General features: G+C 48.8%; 1 protein-coding gene across 2 annotated transcripts in view; it reads left to right on the top strand.

Moving 5' to 3' along the window:
• Kcnh1 (potassium voltage-gated channel subfamily H member 1) overlaps positions 1 to 19476 on the top strand; it is a 308472-nt gene that overhangs the window by 8738 nt on the left and 280258 nt on the right. The gene's annotated exons all lie outside the window — the stretch shown is intronic.

Below are 19476 nucleotides of genomic sequence, written 5' to 3'. Positions count from 1 at the left end.
ATCCCAGTCATGGTGAATACAGGAGGATCCTGGGTGAGCTCCAGGTTCAGGGAAAGACTCTAGGGGAGGGGGGCGAGGGGGGGGAAGAGAGAGAGAGAGAGAGCGCTCACTAACATTGACCTCTGCCCTCTACATCTCTGTGCATATGCAGGTATGCACACACGCACACGCACACACACACACTCTCACACACTGTGTGTATATACACACAGAAAATAGTCTCAAGAAAATTAAAATGCGAAGGCTAGCTTGTGACTTGGTTTCATAACTGTGGTGAACCTCCTATGAGCTGGATTCTGTGCCTGGGAATTTCAGCATGAGGGAGACATTTGTGCCTCTGGGTCTCACTGAAGAAGCCACGACAAAGCCGGACATGAAGTATAAATCTCTCCAGAGGACTGAGAGATGCTCTACAGACTCCACACTTACTACGTTTTCCTTCCCAGCATGCATCTCACCCAGGAGTATTCTTGGCTCTTATAACTCATTTTTGTGAGGTTGGATGTGTTGATGACCAGATGGTGTTAAGTCCCTGAAGAAAAGGTGGCAGAATGTGGGAAGATTTGCTTCCAAGGGGTTGTAGCTTCCTTTGAACACTTCCTGTCTCTGGCCTGCCGCTGCCCTGCCTTTGGGGTGCTCATGGACTGGTGCGATTCTTTAGTGCTCTGTTGTTGTCTGTGCTAATAGAGAGCTGTCCATCCAGCTTCAGCATCCCCCGGGTGCTCATGGCCTCTGCTATAACAATCAGATTGTGTATATCAATGACAAACCCCTTAAAGTCCTTGTGATTGGGTGTCACCGCATTATGCCGGTCATCGGTCATCTTACTCACACTCAGGTGGCAGCCTTTTTGACTAGTCCCATGGTGCATAAAACTTATGCTCTGAAGTGAGCGGAGTCAATCCCACCATTATCAACAGAATTAGTGAGAAAGAAGGGCTAGAGACCAGCACACCCATGGCTATCCGGCTCTGCATGGCATCAGGTGTTTCTTTGTTTTGTTTTGGGACACGGTCTTGTTACATAGGCCGCCATGTCACCGACTATCTGGGCAGGTGCTTCTGCAGGAAGAGAGGACCACTGGATGTTCTCAGTGAGCTGGGGTGGGCATTAGAAAGAAGATACTAGCACACGTCACTCAAGTCCACATCTTAACTTTACCTTGTATTAAGAGTTACTTAAAAAAATACATCTTAGATCAGAGCTTCACTTCTCCACCATGACAAAGGAAATGTGGTTAATTTGAGTGGTAAGACTATATTCCAGCCAATTGTGTCTGTGTGCAAATATTTAAATTTTATTTACATTTACTTTTGTGTGTGTACATGTCTGTGCATGTGTGTATGCGCTGTAGTGCACATGTGAAGGTCAGAGGACAACTTTTGAGAATCAGTTCTCTACTTTTTTTTTCAAGTCAGGGTCACACTGTGTAGCTTTGGAGCCTGTCTTGGATCTCGCTTTGTAGACCAGGCTGGCCTTGAACTCACAGAGATCCGCCTGCCTCTGCCCCCACTGCCCGGCTGGTTCTCTACTTTTACCATGCAGGTTCCAGGGATCAAATTCAGCCAGCCTTGGTGGCGAGCACCTTTACTCCCCCAACCAGCTCGCCTGCACAATCGATTGTAATTTTAGGTTTTTATTTTACTTTTTTGTGTGTAGCTGTCCTGAAGGCTTGGGGTTTCTACATGGACCAGAGATCTGTGTAACGTTCTGTTTGGATTGATAGGTCCACTGTCTTTTGTTTTCCCAGCCTTTCTGTGTCTTGGGAGGCTGGCCTGTGTAGATTACAGCTGCTGGCTCTGTTGTTGGCCGGTAGCTGGCTGGCTTCATCTTACGGAGTATTCCATGTGAGATTAGGAGGTACTGACTCTCCGAGCCCTTTCTCTGCAAATGCACGGTGAATGGCTGCTTTCCTCTGGTTAATGGTTATGTCCTTGCATCCGTGGGGTTGTCTCTCCAGGAGCTCCTGGGTGGGGTTCTGGGAAGACTGCACAGATGTGCACAGGGTGCAGCTGTGCGCTTCTCTTCCCCACTCCTGGCCTGCCAACTTCATCTTGGCATTTGGAAGCTGCTGCGGTGGGCACATTTACACCTTCGGAGTCGGCAAAGGCTGTAAACCACTTCCCCTTCCCGAGGGTCATCTTGCCGCCATGCTGCCTCCTCCATCTCATGCCCTGCTCCTTTGTGAAACATTTCTTGAGCAGCCATCGAGCTCGCTGTCGAGTGGCTCAGTGTGCTTGGTGAGACTGGCCTAAGGAACCAACGACTTGTTCCGTGGCCAAGTCAACTTCTCAGCCTTTGCACGAACCTGTATGTGCTGTGTGGGTGAGCTCGGTGAGGGATGCGCCCTGAAGGCTCCTTTCTACGTACAAACTCTCGGGGTTTTGGCCGGATGAAGGCTCCATGTTCTGGCCTGATGAAGCCCTTTCACACTCTTTTCCATATTTTCCCAGCTTCATAATCTCACATGTCAAAAAGAGCAAAAGTGGAGAGTTTATCACAGTCACCAGATGCTAACTAACACGAGTTATTATAGCATGAATCTTAAAAAGTTCTTACTAATAAAATCAAACCTGAGGCCAGTTATTGGGGGTAAAATGGGAGATCAGAGAGACAGAACAAACCACAGCTAACCTCCCCTGGCCAACTTCTCCGCTGATCTTGTTTCCTCAGACTGGAAGCCTCTGTGTCCTCATATCCAAATGGCTCTCAGCTGAACTGTGCTGCTCAAAACCTAAAAGCTTAACCAGCCAAATGCTTCTAGTTCCTGGTCTTCATGCCTTATATACCTTTCTACTATCTGCCATCACTCCCTGGGATTAAAGGCTTGCTTTCTGTGATTAAAGGCGTGAGTCACCATGCTTGGCTGTATCCTTGAACAGATGGATTTCTGCCTCTGGAATGCTAGGATTAAAGGCGTGTGCTACCACTGCCTATCCTAAGTATCTAATGGCTTTTCTGTTCTCTGAGCCCAGATAAGTTTATTAGGGTACACAATATTTTGGGGAACACAATACCACCACAAGTTATAGTCACCTATGGCAGTTATTAGCTATCATCTAGACTGTGGGCCACAAAAAGTGGTCTTTCTTAGCTGTGTGCCGAAGATTTAATATGCATCTTCTTTGTTCTTCCTTACAATTCTATTTGCTGCCATTATTCCCATTTTACAAGTGTAAAGACTGAAGTTTGAAGAGATGACCTAAATAAATGTGGATTAATTGCCGGCGTTGAATGTTTAGAGGCTTAAGAAGCGAAGTCTCCCTTCTCACATCTTACTTAGTGTGAGGGTTAGTTCCAGTTGTCAACTTGACACACCCTAGACTCATCTGGGAAGAGGGTCTCAATGAGGGATTGTCTAGATTAGTTTGGTCTCTGGGCATGTCTGTGGTAGGTTGTCCCCATTGTTGAGGTAAGACAATCCAGCCTGCAGTTGGGCAGCACAGTTCCCTGGGTCTGGGCCGAGCACCAAGGGTGCACGCATCCATCTCTCTTGTGGGTGTGAGGTGACCACTGTTTCACTCCCGCTGCTGTGACTCCCCTGCTGTGATCATAACCCTAGGGTATTTTATCACCTCAACACAAATGAGGAGACCAGAAACTGGCGACAGGGCCCAGCTTCCTGTACTTCAGTGAATCCTGCAGGCAGCTCTGATGGGTCTGACGGTTGGGGGCCATCCATTTCTTCATGTGTGAGGTAAATGCTTGGCTTCCAGGCATGTGTGGATGGAGGAATGGGCGTGTTGGGGTGAGAGTGGATGCTTTCTCTGTTGACTTTCAGTGTCTTGTCCTACCCACATTTTATTCCTCTCTCAGTACTGTGAGTTTCGTCTCTGACCTACCCATCAACCCCTGCTGGGCGTCTCTGGAATTTTATACCTGACTTCCTCTGTCACTCAGCTCTCTTCCTTCCTTTCACTTTGATGAAACTGGAGAGTCCCTGTCTGCAGGAGGCTCCCTTTTATATATCTTTCTCTAACTTTTCAGTCATCATTTGAGAATGAAGAGATTGGTGTGTCTGCCATTTTGAAATGGTAACATGCTTTTTCTAGAAAGAGGAGGCCCTGGGTTCTAGTCTCCTGTCTGGCCCTTCCCAGCCATCCCGACACCCAGGGGTTCATCCATGCTCCACCACTCCAGTTACTTTCCCCTTGTCTTGGCATTTCATGTTTCTTCGCACCCTTCCCTTCCCGCTCACCTGTCATCGTCATGCCTGCTCTCTCTGTGTCTCCCTGGGGAACAGAGAAGGGGGCGATCACTTTTCCTGACCACCACAGAGGGTCATGGCTCACATCCCTATAACAGAAGAAATAGTTACAGGAGAAAAGCACAACAGATTTATTCATGGTCATGTGTACACAGGACCCACACAGCACATGGACTGGATGGCAGGGACTAAGTCCTGTCTTTATGAGGAGGGCAGTGTGGGAGAGGCTTGTTGGCAATTTCAGAGGGTGATATAAGTTTTTACATTTATTTTAATGTGTGTGGGCGCACACGCCTGCCATGCCGTATCTGTGGAGGTCAGCTGCAGGAGTGCGCTCTTTCCTTCTATCATCTGCGTCCTAGGACTCGACCTCAGGTCATCAGGCCCGGTGACAAGTGTCTTTGCACTGACCTGTCTTGCTGGCTCTGTAATAAATAACTTAAGGGGTAATAAATGAATTTCAGAGGAAATAAATGTGTCCAGAGACCAACCAGTGTCCTAAGAAGCAGTTCCCCTGGCCTCTGGGTACAGTTTGGTTTTCAATCTCATTCTCTGTGATGTTTAATCTTCCTTGGTTAATGAAATTCCAGTAAGAAGATTTGAAGGCAATTGTGTCCCTTGTTCTGAGATCCAGTCTCCAGGCAAATAAGGCTTTTGTTACCAGAGAAAGTCTCTTCTTGCTCTGTGGAAGAGAAAGGATCAACAAAGATTGACTGGGGTGGTGGGTGGCTGGGGAGAGCCAGAGAGGCCTGATTCTGAAGTCCACACTCAGAGTGCCCACCTCTGGTCTTCCTGTCTGTCCTCAGTCTCCCCAGGACCCTCTCCAAAGGGCTTGATTCATGGCTAGGTCTCACTTTGGGAACCTGCTCTGTAAGTCTACCCTGTGCCCATGCATCCACTGTTGGCCTGTCCCCACACCTCAGACCCATGCCCCTCGTCTCCTCTCTCTCCGTCTTCCATCTGCCTCCTGTCTCTGCCTGTCACCAACTGTGCCAACTGCCGCCCCATTTTGTCTCTCCATCTCCCTTCTTTCTTGCCACTGTCTGCTAATTTGTCTCCACCACTCACTCTGTGGTGTTGCTATCTCTCCTGTCTGTCTGTCCCTGTTTGCTGTCTGGTCCACGTGTCTGTCTGCTCAGTGCTCCCCCATGTGGCCCCAGTCTCTGCTCCTCAGTACCGTGAGTTGCCCATTGCCGTCTGCTCTCAGCATGAATGTGGTCAACAAAGTCTGTCCAGCTTGTAGGTCCCTGTTCTCCAAAGAAAGCCTAGTTGGACTAGCCCTAGTAATGGCTTGTTTGACCAACCGCCACTCCTGGTTTAGTCTTCTGTAACTGAAGCCCTCATGGGGGAGGTGGGATTTGGCGTTACATGATACGCACAAGTGAGTGGTTTAAGCTAGATGGGCAGGCTGGTTGTAGCTGTCAAATGTACAGTGTGTGTCCTCTGCTCCCACCAGGGCTGGGACAAAACACACACTCAAAACCTTGTCTTATTAAACTGAGCTGCTCCGAAAGCCCTCTGTCCACTCTGATGCCATGCTGTGTCTCCACTAAGAACTACAAGTCACACAGTAGGAAAATAGAAAACTAGCTTTAGGATTTTTTTCTAATACTATTGGATGCATGTGTGTGTGTGTGTGTGTGTTGTACATGTGTGTATGCATGTTTGCATGTATGTGGGCACATGTGTAAGTATGCTTGTTCATGTGGAGTTCTGAAGTCAGGAAGAATCATCCTTGATTACTCTTCTGCCTTATTCATTGAGGCAGAGTCTCTCAATCAAACCCAGAGCTCACGGATATGGCTAGTCTCGATAGCCAGCTTGTGTTGAGGAATCCTGTCTTCACCTGCCAAGGCTGGCATTACAGGTGGTCACCACACCCACTTGGCATTTTACATGGATCCTGGGATCTAAATCTGCCCTCATGTTTGCGTGGCAAGCACTTTTCCCACTGTCTTAGGGCTTCTGTTGCTGTGAAGATATCCCAGGACCAAAAGCAATGTGGGGGAGGAAAGGTCTATTTCATTTTGAAGCTTGTTGTCCATCTTCTAGGAAACTCAGGGCAGGAACCAGGAGACAGGGACTGATGCAGAGGCCACAGAGGAATGCTGCTTACTGGCTTTCTCCTCATGACTTGCTCAACCTGCTTTCACAACTCAGGACCACCTGCCCAGGGTAGTACCACCCACAATGGCTGGGCCCTCACATTCGTATATAGTGGGTCTGTGCACATGCGTGCAGATGTTTGTGGAGACCAGGAGGTGCTGGATATCACAGAGCTTGAATGACAGGTGGTCGTCAGCTGTCCGATGTGGTTGCTGGGACAGAACTTGTCCTCTGTAAGAGCAGCACACACCTTTAATGTCTAAGCCGTCTTTCCAGCCCCAGTAGCTCTGTACGGACATATTTGTATTAAGAAGTCACTAGTTGTAAAATGAGAATGAAGCCTTTGATTATGAAGCTATTGAGCTGCTTTTAAAGGGCTGACCACATAAACAGACGTTTCTTAGTGTTTGGGCGGGGCACTCACCTCTAGTTTCTTACCTATCACCCAGTAATAGAACACACCCGTGCTCTCCCGACACACTTCTGTTCCCTTCCGCGCTGCTTGTGAGGTGGAGTCATCTGTTTTTATTATTTTTATTTGATGCTGGATGAAGATGCCTTTGAAACCATGTACTTTTGGGGTAACTACTCAGTCAACGAGTGCTTGAGTTTGCTTTGGAAATTGAAAGCTCTCTCTCTGCACTGTAATTTACAGACTTAATAAAAAATGTGTTTCTGTTGAGTATTAAAATCACAGACGAAGCAAATAGCTCTCGAATCTCTCCAGTGTTCAGTTTGTTTTATGCAAAGATTGGGCCCATGACGATTTAGAATTTTAGATTTTATTTTTAGAAAATATGAGAGCAACGTGGCCTTTCCTATACTAACTCTTTACGTGTTTGACTTAGGTAGACAAGAGGGGGTTGGCGTCAGTATTTCTATCCCACCAATGCATTCTCCCAAATGTCACCAAAATTTGACCAAATTTTTCCTCCCTTCCCTACCTTCCCTTCCCTTCCCTCCCTTCCTTCCTTCCCTTCCCCTTCCCTTCCTTCCCTTCCTTCCCTTCCCTTCCCTTCCCTTCCCTTCCTTCCTTCCTTATTTCCTTCCTTCTGGGGGCAGGAAGACGGCTAGTTAAGAGTATTTGTTGCTCTCGCGGAGGACCGGGTTGCATCCCCAACACTTATCTGGTAGCCCACAGCTCTCCGCAACTCCAGTTCCTATGGATTCAGTGCCTTCTTCTGACCTCTGTGGGTACCAGTCACGCGTGTGCCACACTATACACTTGGAAGCAAAACACTCATACATATACAATTAAAAGTAATCTAAAAAGATTAAAAAGTAAAGTCAGGTGTGACTTACAGCTGTAATCCCAGTGCTGGGTGGGGTGGGTGAGTCAGGGGGATTTGATTTCTGTGAGTTCAAGTCTAGTCTGAACTTCACAGGGCACAGTGAGTTCCAAGCCAGCCCAAAACTACAATGAAGCCTGGGCTGTATAGAATGAGACTGCGCCTCAAGATTTCAAACTATAACAAAACAAAAAGTAATTCCTGGTATGGACTTCATGCAGGTTCAGGAAAACAAAAGCCGTTGCTTTCTGCTCTTTGTCTGGGTTTTATTACATAATTCTTGCTCTTGTCATTTTTTGCCGTTATTATTTTTCTGTTATTTCATTGTCCTCAGAGAAAGACAAATGTATTTTTACTCATTTTCTTGGGCACACCGGTGCCCTTTGCAATGTTTAACACTGTGGAGCTCCTGTCCACGTGGGGCTTTGAGTTGCTGGACGTGCATTGTGCTGCCGTTACTCACAGTGTTGGCAGAGAACAACGAACCTGTGCAGACTGAGTCTGGATGTGGTTTTTATCTGCGTGCTTGCCCGCACTGAGGCCCTTCTTTGTGCCATTGCTTTCCCGAGTTTCTCCTTTGTTACTGGTGGTAATTATGATGAAAAGCAATTTTCTAATAATTTCTCCTTAGAATGTCTCTGTGTTATGCTTTATGTGCAAATGGTAGGTTTGGGAGGATTGTGATGATCATTCCTGCCCATGGCTGGAGAAACTCTGTAGTGGGGCGTGGGGAGGTGATGGGGCAGGGAGGTGATGGGGGCAGGGTGGTGATGGGGCAGGGTGGTGATGGGGCAGGGAGGTGATGGGGCAGGGAGGTGATGGGGCAGGGTGGGGAGGTGATGGGGCAGGGAGGTGATGGGGCAGGGTGGGGAGGTGATGGGGGCAGGGAGGTGATGGGGACAGGGAGGTGATGGGGCAGGGAGCTGATGGGGCAGGGAGGTGATGGGGCAGGGAGGTGATGGGGCAGGGTGGGGAGGTGATGGGGCAGGGAGCTGATGGGCAGGGAGGTGATGGGGGCAGGGAGGTGATGGGGCAGGGAGGTGATGGGGCAGGGAGGTGATGGGGACAGGGAGGTGATGGGGCAGGGAGCTGATGGGGCAGCAGGGAGGGAGGTGATGGGGCAGGGAGGTGATGGGGGCAGGGTGGTGATGGGGGCAGGGAGGTGATGGGGGCAGGGAGGTGATGGGGCAGGGTGGTGATGGGGCAGGGTGGTGATGGGGGCAGGGAGATGATGGGGCAGGGAGGTGATGGGGCAGGGAGGTGATGGGGCAGGGTGGGGAGGTGATGGGGCAGGGAGGTGATGGGCAGGGTGGGGAGGTGATGGGGCAGGGAGGTGATGGGGACAGGGAGGTGATGGGGCAGGGAGCTGATGGGGCAGGGAGGTGATGGGGCAGGGAGGTGATGGGGCAGGGTGGGGAGCTGATGGGGCAGGGAGGTGATGGGGGCAGGGAGGTGATGGGCAGGGAGGTGATGGGGCAGGGAGGTGATGGGGACAGGGAGGTGATGGGGCAGGGAGCTGATGGGGCAGGGAGGTGATGGGGCAGGGTGGGGAGGTGATGGGGCAGGGAGGTGATGGGGCAGGGCAGGGAGGTGATGGGGCAGGGAGGTGATGGGGGCAGGGAGGTGATGGGGCAGGGAGGTGATGGGGCAGGGAGGTGATGGGGCAGGGTGGGAAGGTGATGGGGCAGGGAGGTGATGGGGGCAGGGAGCTGATGGGGCAGGGAGCTGATGGGGCAGGGAGCTGATGGGGCAGGGAGGTGATGGGGGCAGGGAGCTGATGGGGCAGGGAGCTGATGGGGCAGGGAAGTGATGGGGCAGGGAGGTGATGGGGCAGGGAGGTGATGGGGCAGGGAAGTGATGGGGCAGGGTGGGAAGGTGATGAGGGCAGGGAGGTGATGGGGCAGGGCAGGGAGGTGATGGGGGCAGGGAGGTGATGGGGCAGGGAGGTGATGGGGCAGGGAGCTGATGGGGCAGGGAAGTGATGGGGCAGGGTGGGAAGGTGATGAGGGCGGGGAGGTGATGGGGCAGGGAGCCTTTCCAATAAACCTTTCCTTTTGGAGACTATTGGGTTTTGTTGGTGAACTGGAGGGAACTGAGGGCAGAGGAAGGTTGAAATTAGGGGACCTCCCACTTAGTTGTGTGCAGTCTTGTGACTGTAGACCCTCACAGAGGAGGAAGTGTGGAAGGAGGCAGCACAATCAGGCTAATTCTCGCAAAAGGTCTAGCGACCCTGCAAACTCTCAGAAGACAGCCTGAGAATGAGTCTTGCTGCAGGCAGCCAGGTGGAGCCCACATGTGTACTGAGTCATGGCAGGGTGGGCTCAGTCAGTTTAGTGACCTGGGAGGAACTTATACGTTCTGCTTTTAAGATGCCTGACATCCTTCTGTGTGCACGGGCACACACAGGAAAACAACTATTTACACACCATTTACACTGTTGGGTGTTAGGAGTGGTCTAGAGATGTGTGCAGCGTGTGGGAGGGTGCAGACATGTAGAAGTGACATGCAAATACCATGCTGTTTTAAGGGCCCTGTGTATCTGCCCATTTTAAAACTCTAGGGGAGCTAGGTGGTGGTGGCACACGCCTTTAATCCCAGTGCTCGGGACGCAGAGGCAGGTGGACCTCTGTGAGTTCAAGGCCAGCTTGGGCTACAGTGAGTTCCAGGAAAGGTGCAAAGCTACACAGAGAAACCCTGTCTCGAAAAACAAAACAAAACACCTCTGGGGGAGGAGCCCATAGCCCCCACCCCTGCAGAGAACCATCTGCATCAGCATCAAGAGTACATTTCTTTTCTTTGTTGTTTTGAAAGAGGGTCTTTCTGTGTAGTCCAGGCTGGCTTTGAACTGGCAATGTTCTTGCCTCAGCCGCCTTGGGTATTTAAATTACAGTGTAAGCTGTATGTCCAGCAAGGGCGTGTTTCTTGACTAGATTGCCTTGATTCCCAAGGACACATTTAGTGCACACACTGGCCACCAGCAGACAGCTGTCTTCTGCTTTTGAACTCTTAGACAGTCTTGTAATTAATTGCCCCTCACCTCACTTCAGTCCAAGCAGTTCCACTGAGCAGAAACCACATGGAGTGTGGTTCACCCAAGCGTGTGCCTTTGAAAGTTTTCTCTGTCGGCAGTACAGAGTGAAGCAGAAGAGAGGTGACTTTCTGGGTGGCAGCTGGCTGGTGACCTTGCACAGTTGGGCGACTTAGAGGGAGCCACCACCCTAGGACTTGTTCTTTGTTCTGAGTACAGTGATCCAGAGGCAGATCTGTGGTTTCCAGCTAATTCAGGATCTCTCCTCTTCCCCAGTTCCACAGAGGGGAAGGAACTCCCCACGGGGCTTGTGGAGATACAACCGAAATTAGACCCTCACTGCCATCTGTCTTGTCCTTTTGAATAAGTCCAAGGGAAGGGCAGGGTTGATTGACAAGCTGTCTTCTTTTTAAGCTTTTACTTTAAAATATGCTTTTAATTGAAATAGAATTACATCATTCCCCCCCTTTCCTATGTCCAACCTCTCCCAGCTATCCTTCCTCAAACCCCGCCATGTCCCCTCTCAAGTTGATAGATCTTTTTATTATTGTTACATACAAATTGATGTATGCATGTGTTTGCACAAATATATGTAAATACAACCTGCTGAGTCCCTTTTTGTTGGTGGTGTGAATAGTTTCAAGCCTGATCACTCTGCATTGGACAGCCAATAAGTGGTTGTCCTCATGCCTAGGAGAGAGGCTAATTTTCCTCCTCTTAGTGTTCATTAGTGACCTGCAGTTCTTTGTCTATGGGCAAGACCCTTGAACATTTCCCTTCCACATTAGAACGTCTATTGACATTGCTTTGTTCCAATCTTGTTTATGCCCTGCGGCTGTTTCTAGGAGAGACTTTCACAGCGAACTTCTTGGGGTTCTGGCTCCACGATCTTCCATCCCTCTCTCTCTGTTGTTTCCTGAGCTGTAGATGCAGGAGCTATGCATGGGTGTGTGCGTCGGAGCTGGGTTCCACAGATACAGACTCTGCCTTCTGTCCAGTTGAGGTTTTCTGTGGTGGTTGTCCCTTTGCTATAGAGAGAGGCTTCTTGGATGAAGGGTGGGAACTTCACGTGTCTGTGGGCATAAGGGTAAGATGGAGCATGTAGTTAGGAATTACACTTGTGATGGTAGTAGATTTTCTTCTAAGATCCACGGCCTCACTAGTCCCAGGAAGCCGGCTAGGTTTCCATACCAGGCATGGTTTCCCTCCTGGTGTGTGGACCTCAATTCCAGTTAGAGAGCTGTTGGCTGCCACGTCCACTGAGTGCCACTTACCGCACTTCGATGCGTGTTTCTAAAGCTAGCATGAAGAATAATGAATTCCACTCTGACTTTTTTATACATCTAAGTTTACTGTTAGCCAGCCCTCCCCCATACTCTTGCCCACTTCTTGTTGATCGCCTTCTTCCCCGCAATAGTTCCCGTCTGCTTGTGTGTCATGTATGTTTTCTTCCTCCCTTTACCTCTCCCTCCTTCTTAATATCTCTTCCTTTTCATTGTCTTCTTTCTACCTTCAACACACACACACATACACACATACATACACACACATACACACATGTACGCACATACAAACACATACACATACATACACACATATACATATACACATACATACACACATACATACACACACATACACACATACATACATACACACATACACACATACACACATGTACACACATACAAACACACATACATACACACATATACACACATATGCACACACATACACACTACATACACCACTTAAATATAGAGTCAGCATGTATTATTTGACTTTCCACATCTGGCTTATTTAATGTAACACAATGATCTCCAGTTTCATCCATCTTTCTACAAATGTCATGATTTCATTTTTATTTGCAGCGGCATAGAGTTCCATACACATTTCTTTACCCATTCATCTGTTGATGGACATCCAGGCTGGGTCCCCATCTTAGCTATTATGAAGAGTGCATCATGTGTAGGTCAGAGGACAGCTTGCAGGAATTGCTGTTCTCCTAATACCATGCAGTTCCTAGAGATCAAACCCAGGTTGTCAGGATTGGCAGCCAGCCCCCTTACCTCGTGAGCCACCTTGCCCACCTTCAAAGCCATTTTGATTTGTATTTTAGTAGGGTGGTTTTTATCCCTTAGTTTTCTGTTAGTTTTTATCATTGAGTAGCTCCCTTGGTTGCTTGTGTGGTACAGGACCTCTGTTTTGCTAGCTGGCCTCTGTTTTAGCATCTCCAGTGGTGTAGATGAATTTCTTATGTGACTGCACAGGGCTCCGAAGATTGCAGAAGCAGAAATCTCACGGAACTAGACACTGAGATATGGAACTGAGGTTGGCACAGTACCAACTCTCCTGTGGAGGAGGCATGTGATAGACCCAGCAGAGTCCAGGGGAGGGGAATGCACATGATGGAACACAATGATGTAGACCCTGGGGACCACCAGTGTCATCTCAGCTGCCTAAAGTGATGGCTTGACGGTGTCAGCCGCCACAGAGCAGCGGCCCTGAGGCGTGTAAGGTGCTGTTCTTTTTAAAGAAGAAAGCAAGCCAAAAGTGCTAGCAGAGGCCAGAGGGGCTCACACTGCCCCCTCCTCTGTGGGTATCTGTGGGGATCTCCAGTGAGATCAGATAGTGCCAGGAGTCAGGGGAGTGGGTGACTTAGAGCCGTGGTCCTTGTTAATGTGTTAGAGCCCATTTTGTCTTCATGTCTTCTGGGCTGTCACGCAGATGAGCTGTCTGGGGCAGCCACATGAAGATCAAGGTATAGCATAAGCGCGTCACTGTTAGGAGAGAGTGGGGTTTTTAGAGAGCTCTGTCTTCACGGGATGTGCTCTTCACAGAATGGGGTCTTCACAGGCATGCAGCTGCCCCCCCACACTTGCACACACACACACACACACACACACACATCGCACTGTAGTGCTGTATTGCGAGCTGTGTCGGGCTGCCTACTGTAGAACCTATGCAGAGGGGCATTAGCTCTCATATTTGTGATACTAATTTTATGAGTCAACTTGACTGGTCTTGAGTTACCCACTCTTGGGTGTAAGGATATTTTTGGACGAGCTTAACAATTCTGTATGAATTTTTACATTATCTTTATATTTCTGTGAAAATGGCATTAGAATTTTGATTGGGATTGCATTGAATCTGCAGGTCACTTTGGGTGATGTGGTCACTTAAGTAATGTGAGTTCTTCTAGCCCAAGAACCCTGGTTGTCTTTCCATTGATTGTGTGGGAGGTGGTGTCTCTTTGACGCTCTGTTCAAGTAGTGGGCTGCTTTCCTGATGAGGTTTTGCTTGGCTTCAAGTTTTGTTTCCATTCGCTGAGGTGGCTTAGGTTGGGCTGTGAGGAGGGCGCCTGTGCTGTTGCCTGTGCTGTTGCCTGTGCTGTTGCTACCTCGAAATCACTCTCTCCTTTGGCTGCACGGCCAGCCAGAAAGAGGGCTGCAAAGCCCTTCGCTGAGAGGGCTGCTGTCATGGAGTCTTGCCCACACTAGCATTGAACTTTGATTTTAGTTTTTAGATTCTGTCTTCCCAAGCCTGTTTTGTGGCAGACAGACATCTAGACTCCCCTGGGCAGGAATTATTTGGGTAAATGAGTCATTTTTTTTGGCTTCCCATTAGTCCTAGTTAGGTTTCTGTTGCTGTGATAAACACCATGACCAAAGTGACTTGCGGAGAAGAGTTGATTTCCCTCACAGTTACAGTCTGTAATCAAAGAGCAGCGAGGGCAGGAACTCCAGTCAGGGACCTGGAGGCAGGAACTGAAGCAGAGGCCATGGAGGGCACGGCTTACTGACTTGATCCCATGTCTTATCGTCTACCCTTTTTATATAACCCAGAACCACCTCTTCCCAGGTATGGCACCGCCCACAGTGAGCTGGGCCCTCCTACAGCAATCATTAACCAAGGAAGTGCCTCACAGACTTGCTTACAGGCCGGTCTGACTGAGGCATTTTCTCAGCGGAGGTTCCCTCTTCCTAGATTTGTCTAGATTTCTGTCGAGTTGGCAAACACCAAGCAGCACACCAGCCTCATCCTTCCATTCTTCTCCCCACGGTCACATCCACATAGAGCAGGTGACACTCGCAAGGACTCTGGTGAGTCACGTGCCTCAGTGCAGGCCCTTGTCTTCCTGCCGCATCCCTGGGTGCTCAGGAACTGTTGGGACCTCACTTATACTCGATCAGCTCTAGCTCTGTTCTCTAGAACTAAACAGCACTTGGTCCCCCTGCCCTGACTCTGATACGCCTTTTTTGGTGTGTTTCTGTCCCTCTCTGTTCTCTCTGTATGATTCATTGCTCCTCCTGTGTTTCTGTCCCCCCCCTCCCCTCTCTCCATCTTCCCACTGTCCCCACTAGACTTTCCGATCACCTACAGTATTTTCTTGCCCTTCCACTCAGTTGGTCCTAGTCTTGGGCAGCCTGACTATAGCATCTGCTATAATAACCATCCACTTATACAAATCCATCAGCCATGGGGAAGATGGCAACTTCCCTGTCCCTCCCAACACCAGGGGAACTGAGACAGGTCCAGAAGTGTGTCACCCAAGGAGGAATTCTCTCCCATCCCCAAGAATCCAATAGGGAGCCAGGCACATCCCTTCCCTTCCCATCTCCTGTCTCTCATTCCATCTGTCCCTTCTGTGACTGTGTGGAGGCAGGAGGAATGTTCTGGAAATAGATCAGTGTTCTAAGTTCTAAGAAGAAGTTTTCAAGCAAGGGAAGAGACTGAACATCGAGGAGGCAGATGGAGAAGCTAGTCTCTGGAGAAGGAGTAGCTTTTGCCCACGTCCTGAGGGCACCCTTGTGCATCTTGACGGATGATGGCAGGAGTGGACTGCTGATTCATCGATTAAAACTCTCCTTATATCCAGAATTTCAGAGGCAGATGAATCACAGAATTGGCTTGATTTTAATACTTAATGGAATAAGGAGACTATGTAATAAAATGATGAAAAGTGTGGACTTTGAAGTCATGCGGATTTAACTGTCTATGGGGTATCCAAAGAGACCCAGTTTCTCCACGAATCGATGATGAAATCTGTGATGCTTAGTAACACCACTTCATAAAGGTTGCTGAAAAGGTTGGAAAATCTCATCTTATAGTAAAGCATGACTCAGAGCAAATACCAGTTAAGGGCGCCTGCCCTCAGCAATGCCATTGACAGGACTCCCTTCATTCCTAATGATGTATGGCAGATCACGGGGTCGTGTGGGTACCCCTAACATACAAACACACTGTGCTGGATAGCAATGTTCAGGTCCTTATTTACAGTTAGGGTTAAAAGAGAGTGTATGTGTTAGGAATGGAGGGAACCGGAGAGGAAACAATGTCGTGCTTGTTGGGGGCCTTGGGCTGGGATGAGAGCTTCCTTCCCTTCTCTCCAAGTCCTCTGGAGCTTCCTAGACCTTCGGCACCTGATGGTAAGGGGTCCTGCTTCTGGGGAGATATGATCTCTTGCAGGATGTCTTAGTTACCTTCCTGTTGCTATGATGAAACACTAGGACCAAGTCAACTTATAAAAGGAAGTGTTTAATTGGGGGCTTGCTTACAGGTTCAGAAGTGAGTCCATGATCACGGCAGGGCTTTGGCGGCAGGCAGGCATAGTGTTGGAGCAGTAGCTGAGAGCTTACATCTGATCAACAAGCTGGAGATGGAAAAGGGAGAGAGGGAAAGAGGGAGAGAGGGAGAGAGGGAGAGAGGGAGAGAGGGAGAGAGAGAGAGAGAGAGAGAGAGAGAGAGAGAGAGAGAGAGAGAGAGAGAGAGAGAGAGAGAGCGCTGACCTGGCATAGGCTTTTGAAATTTCAAACCCCACCCTCAGTGACACACCTACTCCAACAAGGCCACACCTCCTACTCCTTCCTAAACAGTTCCATCTAACTGGAGACCAAACATTCAAACATATGAGCCTATGGGAGCCATTCTCACTCAAACCCTGCACAGGGTTATGAGAGGAGGGTGCATTTGGGGCTTTTCGATTGTTTGTGTATGTCTGCGTGTTCATGTGTAGTGTGGGTGCTTTGCTGACTGGTGTGTGTGTCAGGCTGTCTGGTCCAGGGAGTCCCCGGCCTCTGCCTACATCTCCCCACCTGTGTGCTGGCATTCAGACAAACACTACTGCACCCAGCTTTGCACGGGTTTTAGGGGTCTGAGCTCTGCTTCTTGTGCCTGAACAGCAAGTGATTAATGCACTGAGCCGCCTCCCCAGACTCCTCTGTTTGTTATTCTGACAGGCCTTATAGAGCCAAAGCTGGCCTTGAATGTGCTTTGTGGCCAAGAACGCTGAGCTCCGGATCCTCCTGCCTCAGCCTCCTGAGTGCTGTGATCATGGTGCTCACTGTCACTCCGGGTCTTGTTTTGTTTTTGAGACAGGCCCTGGCTGTACAGCCCTGGCTGTCCTTGTATGCCAGTCCTTCTGCTGAGTCTCCTGATTGCTGGGTGACAGCATGTGTCACCTCCTTGCCTTCTTCTCAGGGGTCATGCCCATGTCCATTTGTCTTGGCACTTCCTTGTGTTCAGGGACCATGTCTCACAGTCGGCTTGCCCTGCAGTCCTGTCTTTTACTTGGCACGCAGAGACAGTTAAGGAGCATTTATGTAAGTATGGGTGAGATGGAGGAGGAGCTGGTTGTAAGTTTTCATTAGAAGCTAACCTGTGAAAATAGCAGGTGTGCACCTTCACTTCTTGAAAGCCGTATTCATGTCCCTTTTGAGGAGATCAAACCAGGGCCATTGGTATGGCTCAGTGGGTAAAGGGGCTTCCTACAGAAGCCTGGAAACCTGAGTTTGATCCCCAAAAGTCCATGTTAAGGTAGAAGGAACAAACAGACCCTATAACATTGTCCTCTGACCTCTACAGGTACTCCATAGGATGAGTGCTCACACACACAGCATGCACACAACAATAATAATAATGACAATAATAACAAAAATAATAATGAGATTAATAATGATAGTAATAAATAAATAGAGCTATTCTCAAGGAAGATGGACCCTCGCCAAAGGCCTTGGCTTAGCATGGCGTCTGGCGTCTCTCACTCCTTGCCTTTTCCATGAGCGCTAAATCATTCTCTGTCTTTGGTGTTTTCATTTTTTCCTTTTATGAAATGTAATAATCTTTACAGACCTGCCAAATAAAAAATAAACTCATCTGTGGAGGGCAGAGCAGCCTGTCCGACTCCATGAAGACAGGAAGAGTGGTGACCTATACTGAGTCAATTATAAACGCTGTCCTGGGGGCCGAGGGGTGGCTCAGTGGGTAAAGTGCCTGCTGCAAACCTGGGGACCTGCATTTCATCTACACCACCCACAAGAATGGCTGGGCATGGTGGCGCATACCTGTGACTCCAGCACTGAGATGGGCAGAAACAGGTGGATTCCTAGAGCTCACTCACCAGCCAGCCTAGCAGAGTCTATGAGCTCCATGTTCAGTAAGAGACCCTGTCTCAAAAATTAGGTGGAGAGCAGTCAAGGAAAAGACCTAGCATCAAGCTCTGAACTCTATATGCATATACACACACACATGCACACATGTGCGCACATCCACTACATGCACACACACACACACACACATATGAGCACACATCCACTACATACATACACACACACACACACACGAGCACACATCCACTACATGCACACACACATACACACATTCATGCACATATCTACTACATGCATGATACACTCATACATACATGTACACATATCCACTACATGCACACATATACTCATGCACACATGTGCACATATCCACTATATGCACACATATACTCATGCACACATGTGCACACAGACAGGTACATACACAGTGAACTTGCTTTGTATTATTGATGTGCATTCAGTGATATGGAAAATTAGGGATTGACTGTGTTTCATAATAGCTCACTGATGCACACATAAGCATAGAAGTGCTGTTCTAGAACAAATTAGCCTCCCTGTTTGAAAGAGCCATTATTTCACTATATGTATGCACACGTATGACATATAAATACTCTCCAATTTATAACAGGAGAGACTATGTATGTATTTCTTGTAGAGGGTGAGGTGAGTGGGAATATGTGCAGAGGAGGAAGCCAGGATAAAATAATGGTTACATCGAAGACTCCTATTTTATCTGCTTAATTTAAATTACTGAGATCAAAAGAGGGACACTCAATTTTCTGAGCACGAAAGGTACTGATGATAACTTTTGATTTTTCAAAACATTAGAACCATGAAAAGACAACTCAGCCAGCCTGCATGTCTGCCTCCCAAAACTCTGGCTCCCGAGTGAGAGGGAGGCTGGACACTGGCAGGCAGCTCTGTGACTGCGGGGTTTCAAAATCAGAGAAGGTTCTGTGGTGAGATCCCCTTGACCGCTCTCTACAGCAGTCTCAAGAGGAGGGTCTGCCACTGTCCTCATGAGGTTTCTCCCGTGTGTCCTGTGAGGTGGTGCCCTACCCACTTCCCTTGCTTCCATAGAAAGGCCTTGTAGAATGGCCAAGGCTAGTCAGGGCCAGTAAAGCCAATCTGTGTCTTTTGGCCAAGAGAATAAGTCCAAGGTGCCACACAGAGCTCAGAAGAAACTGCTCTGACTCTTCTGCTTTGTATTACGGTTGTGCATCCACAGGGATGAAAAATTAGGGCTTGACTCTGTCTCAGAGGAACTCAACAGACTCCTGTAGGTTCCTGGGTTGGTGGCTGAACACACTTCCTTTCCTAGGATACACTGACCTTGGTTAGCATTTACATTCATAATTCTCAGTTCTCCCCATTCCTTCTGGGAACGTGGTTCTGTATGAGAGACTGTACCTAGAAGCGTAGGACTACTGACATTACTCATGTGGACTAATGCCTTGC

The sequence above is a fragment of the Peromyscus leucopus genome, chromosome 15 (genome assembly GCF_004664715.2).
Source record: "Peromyscus leucopus breed LL Stock chromosome 15, UCI_PerLeu_2.1, whole genome shotgun sequence".
In the NCBI taxonomy this organism is placed as follows: domain Eukaryota; kingdom Metazoa; phylum Chordata; class Mammalia; order Rodentia; family Cricetidae; genus Peromyscus; species Peromyscus leucopus.
This window is presented reverse-complemented; position numbering and strand designations above follow the sequence as displayed.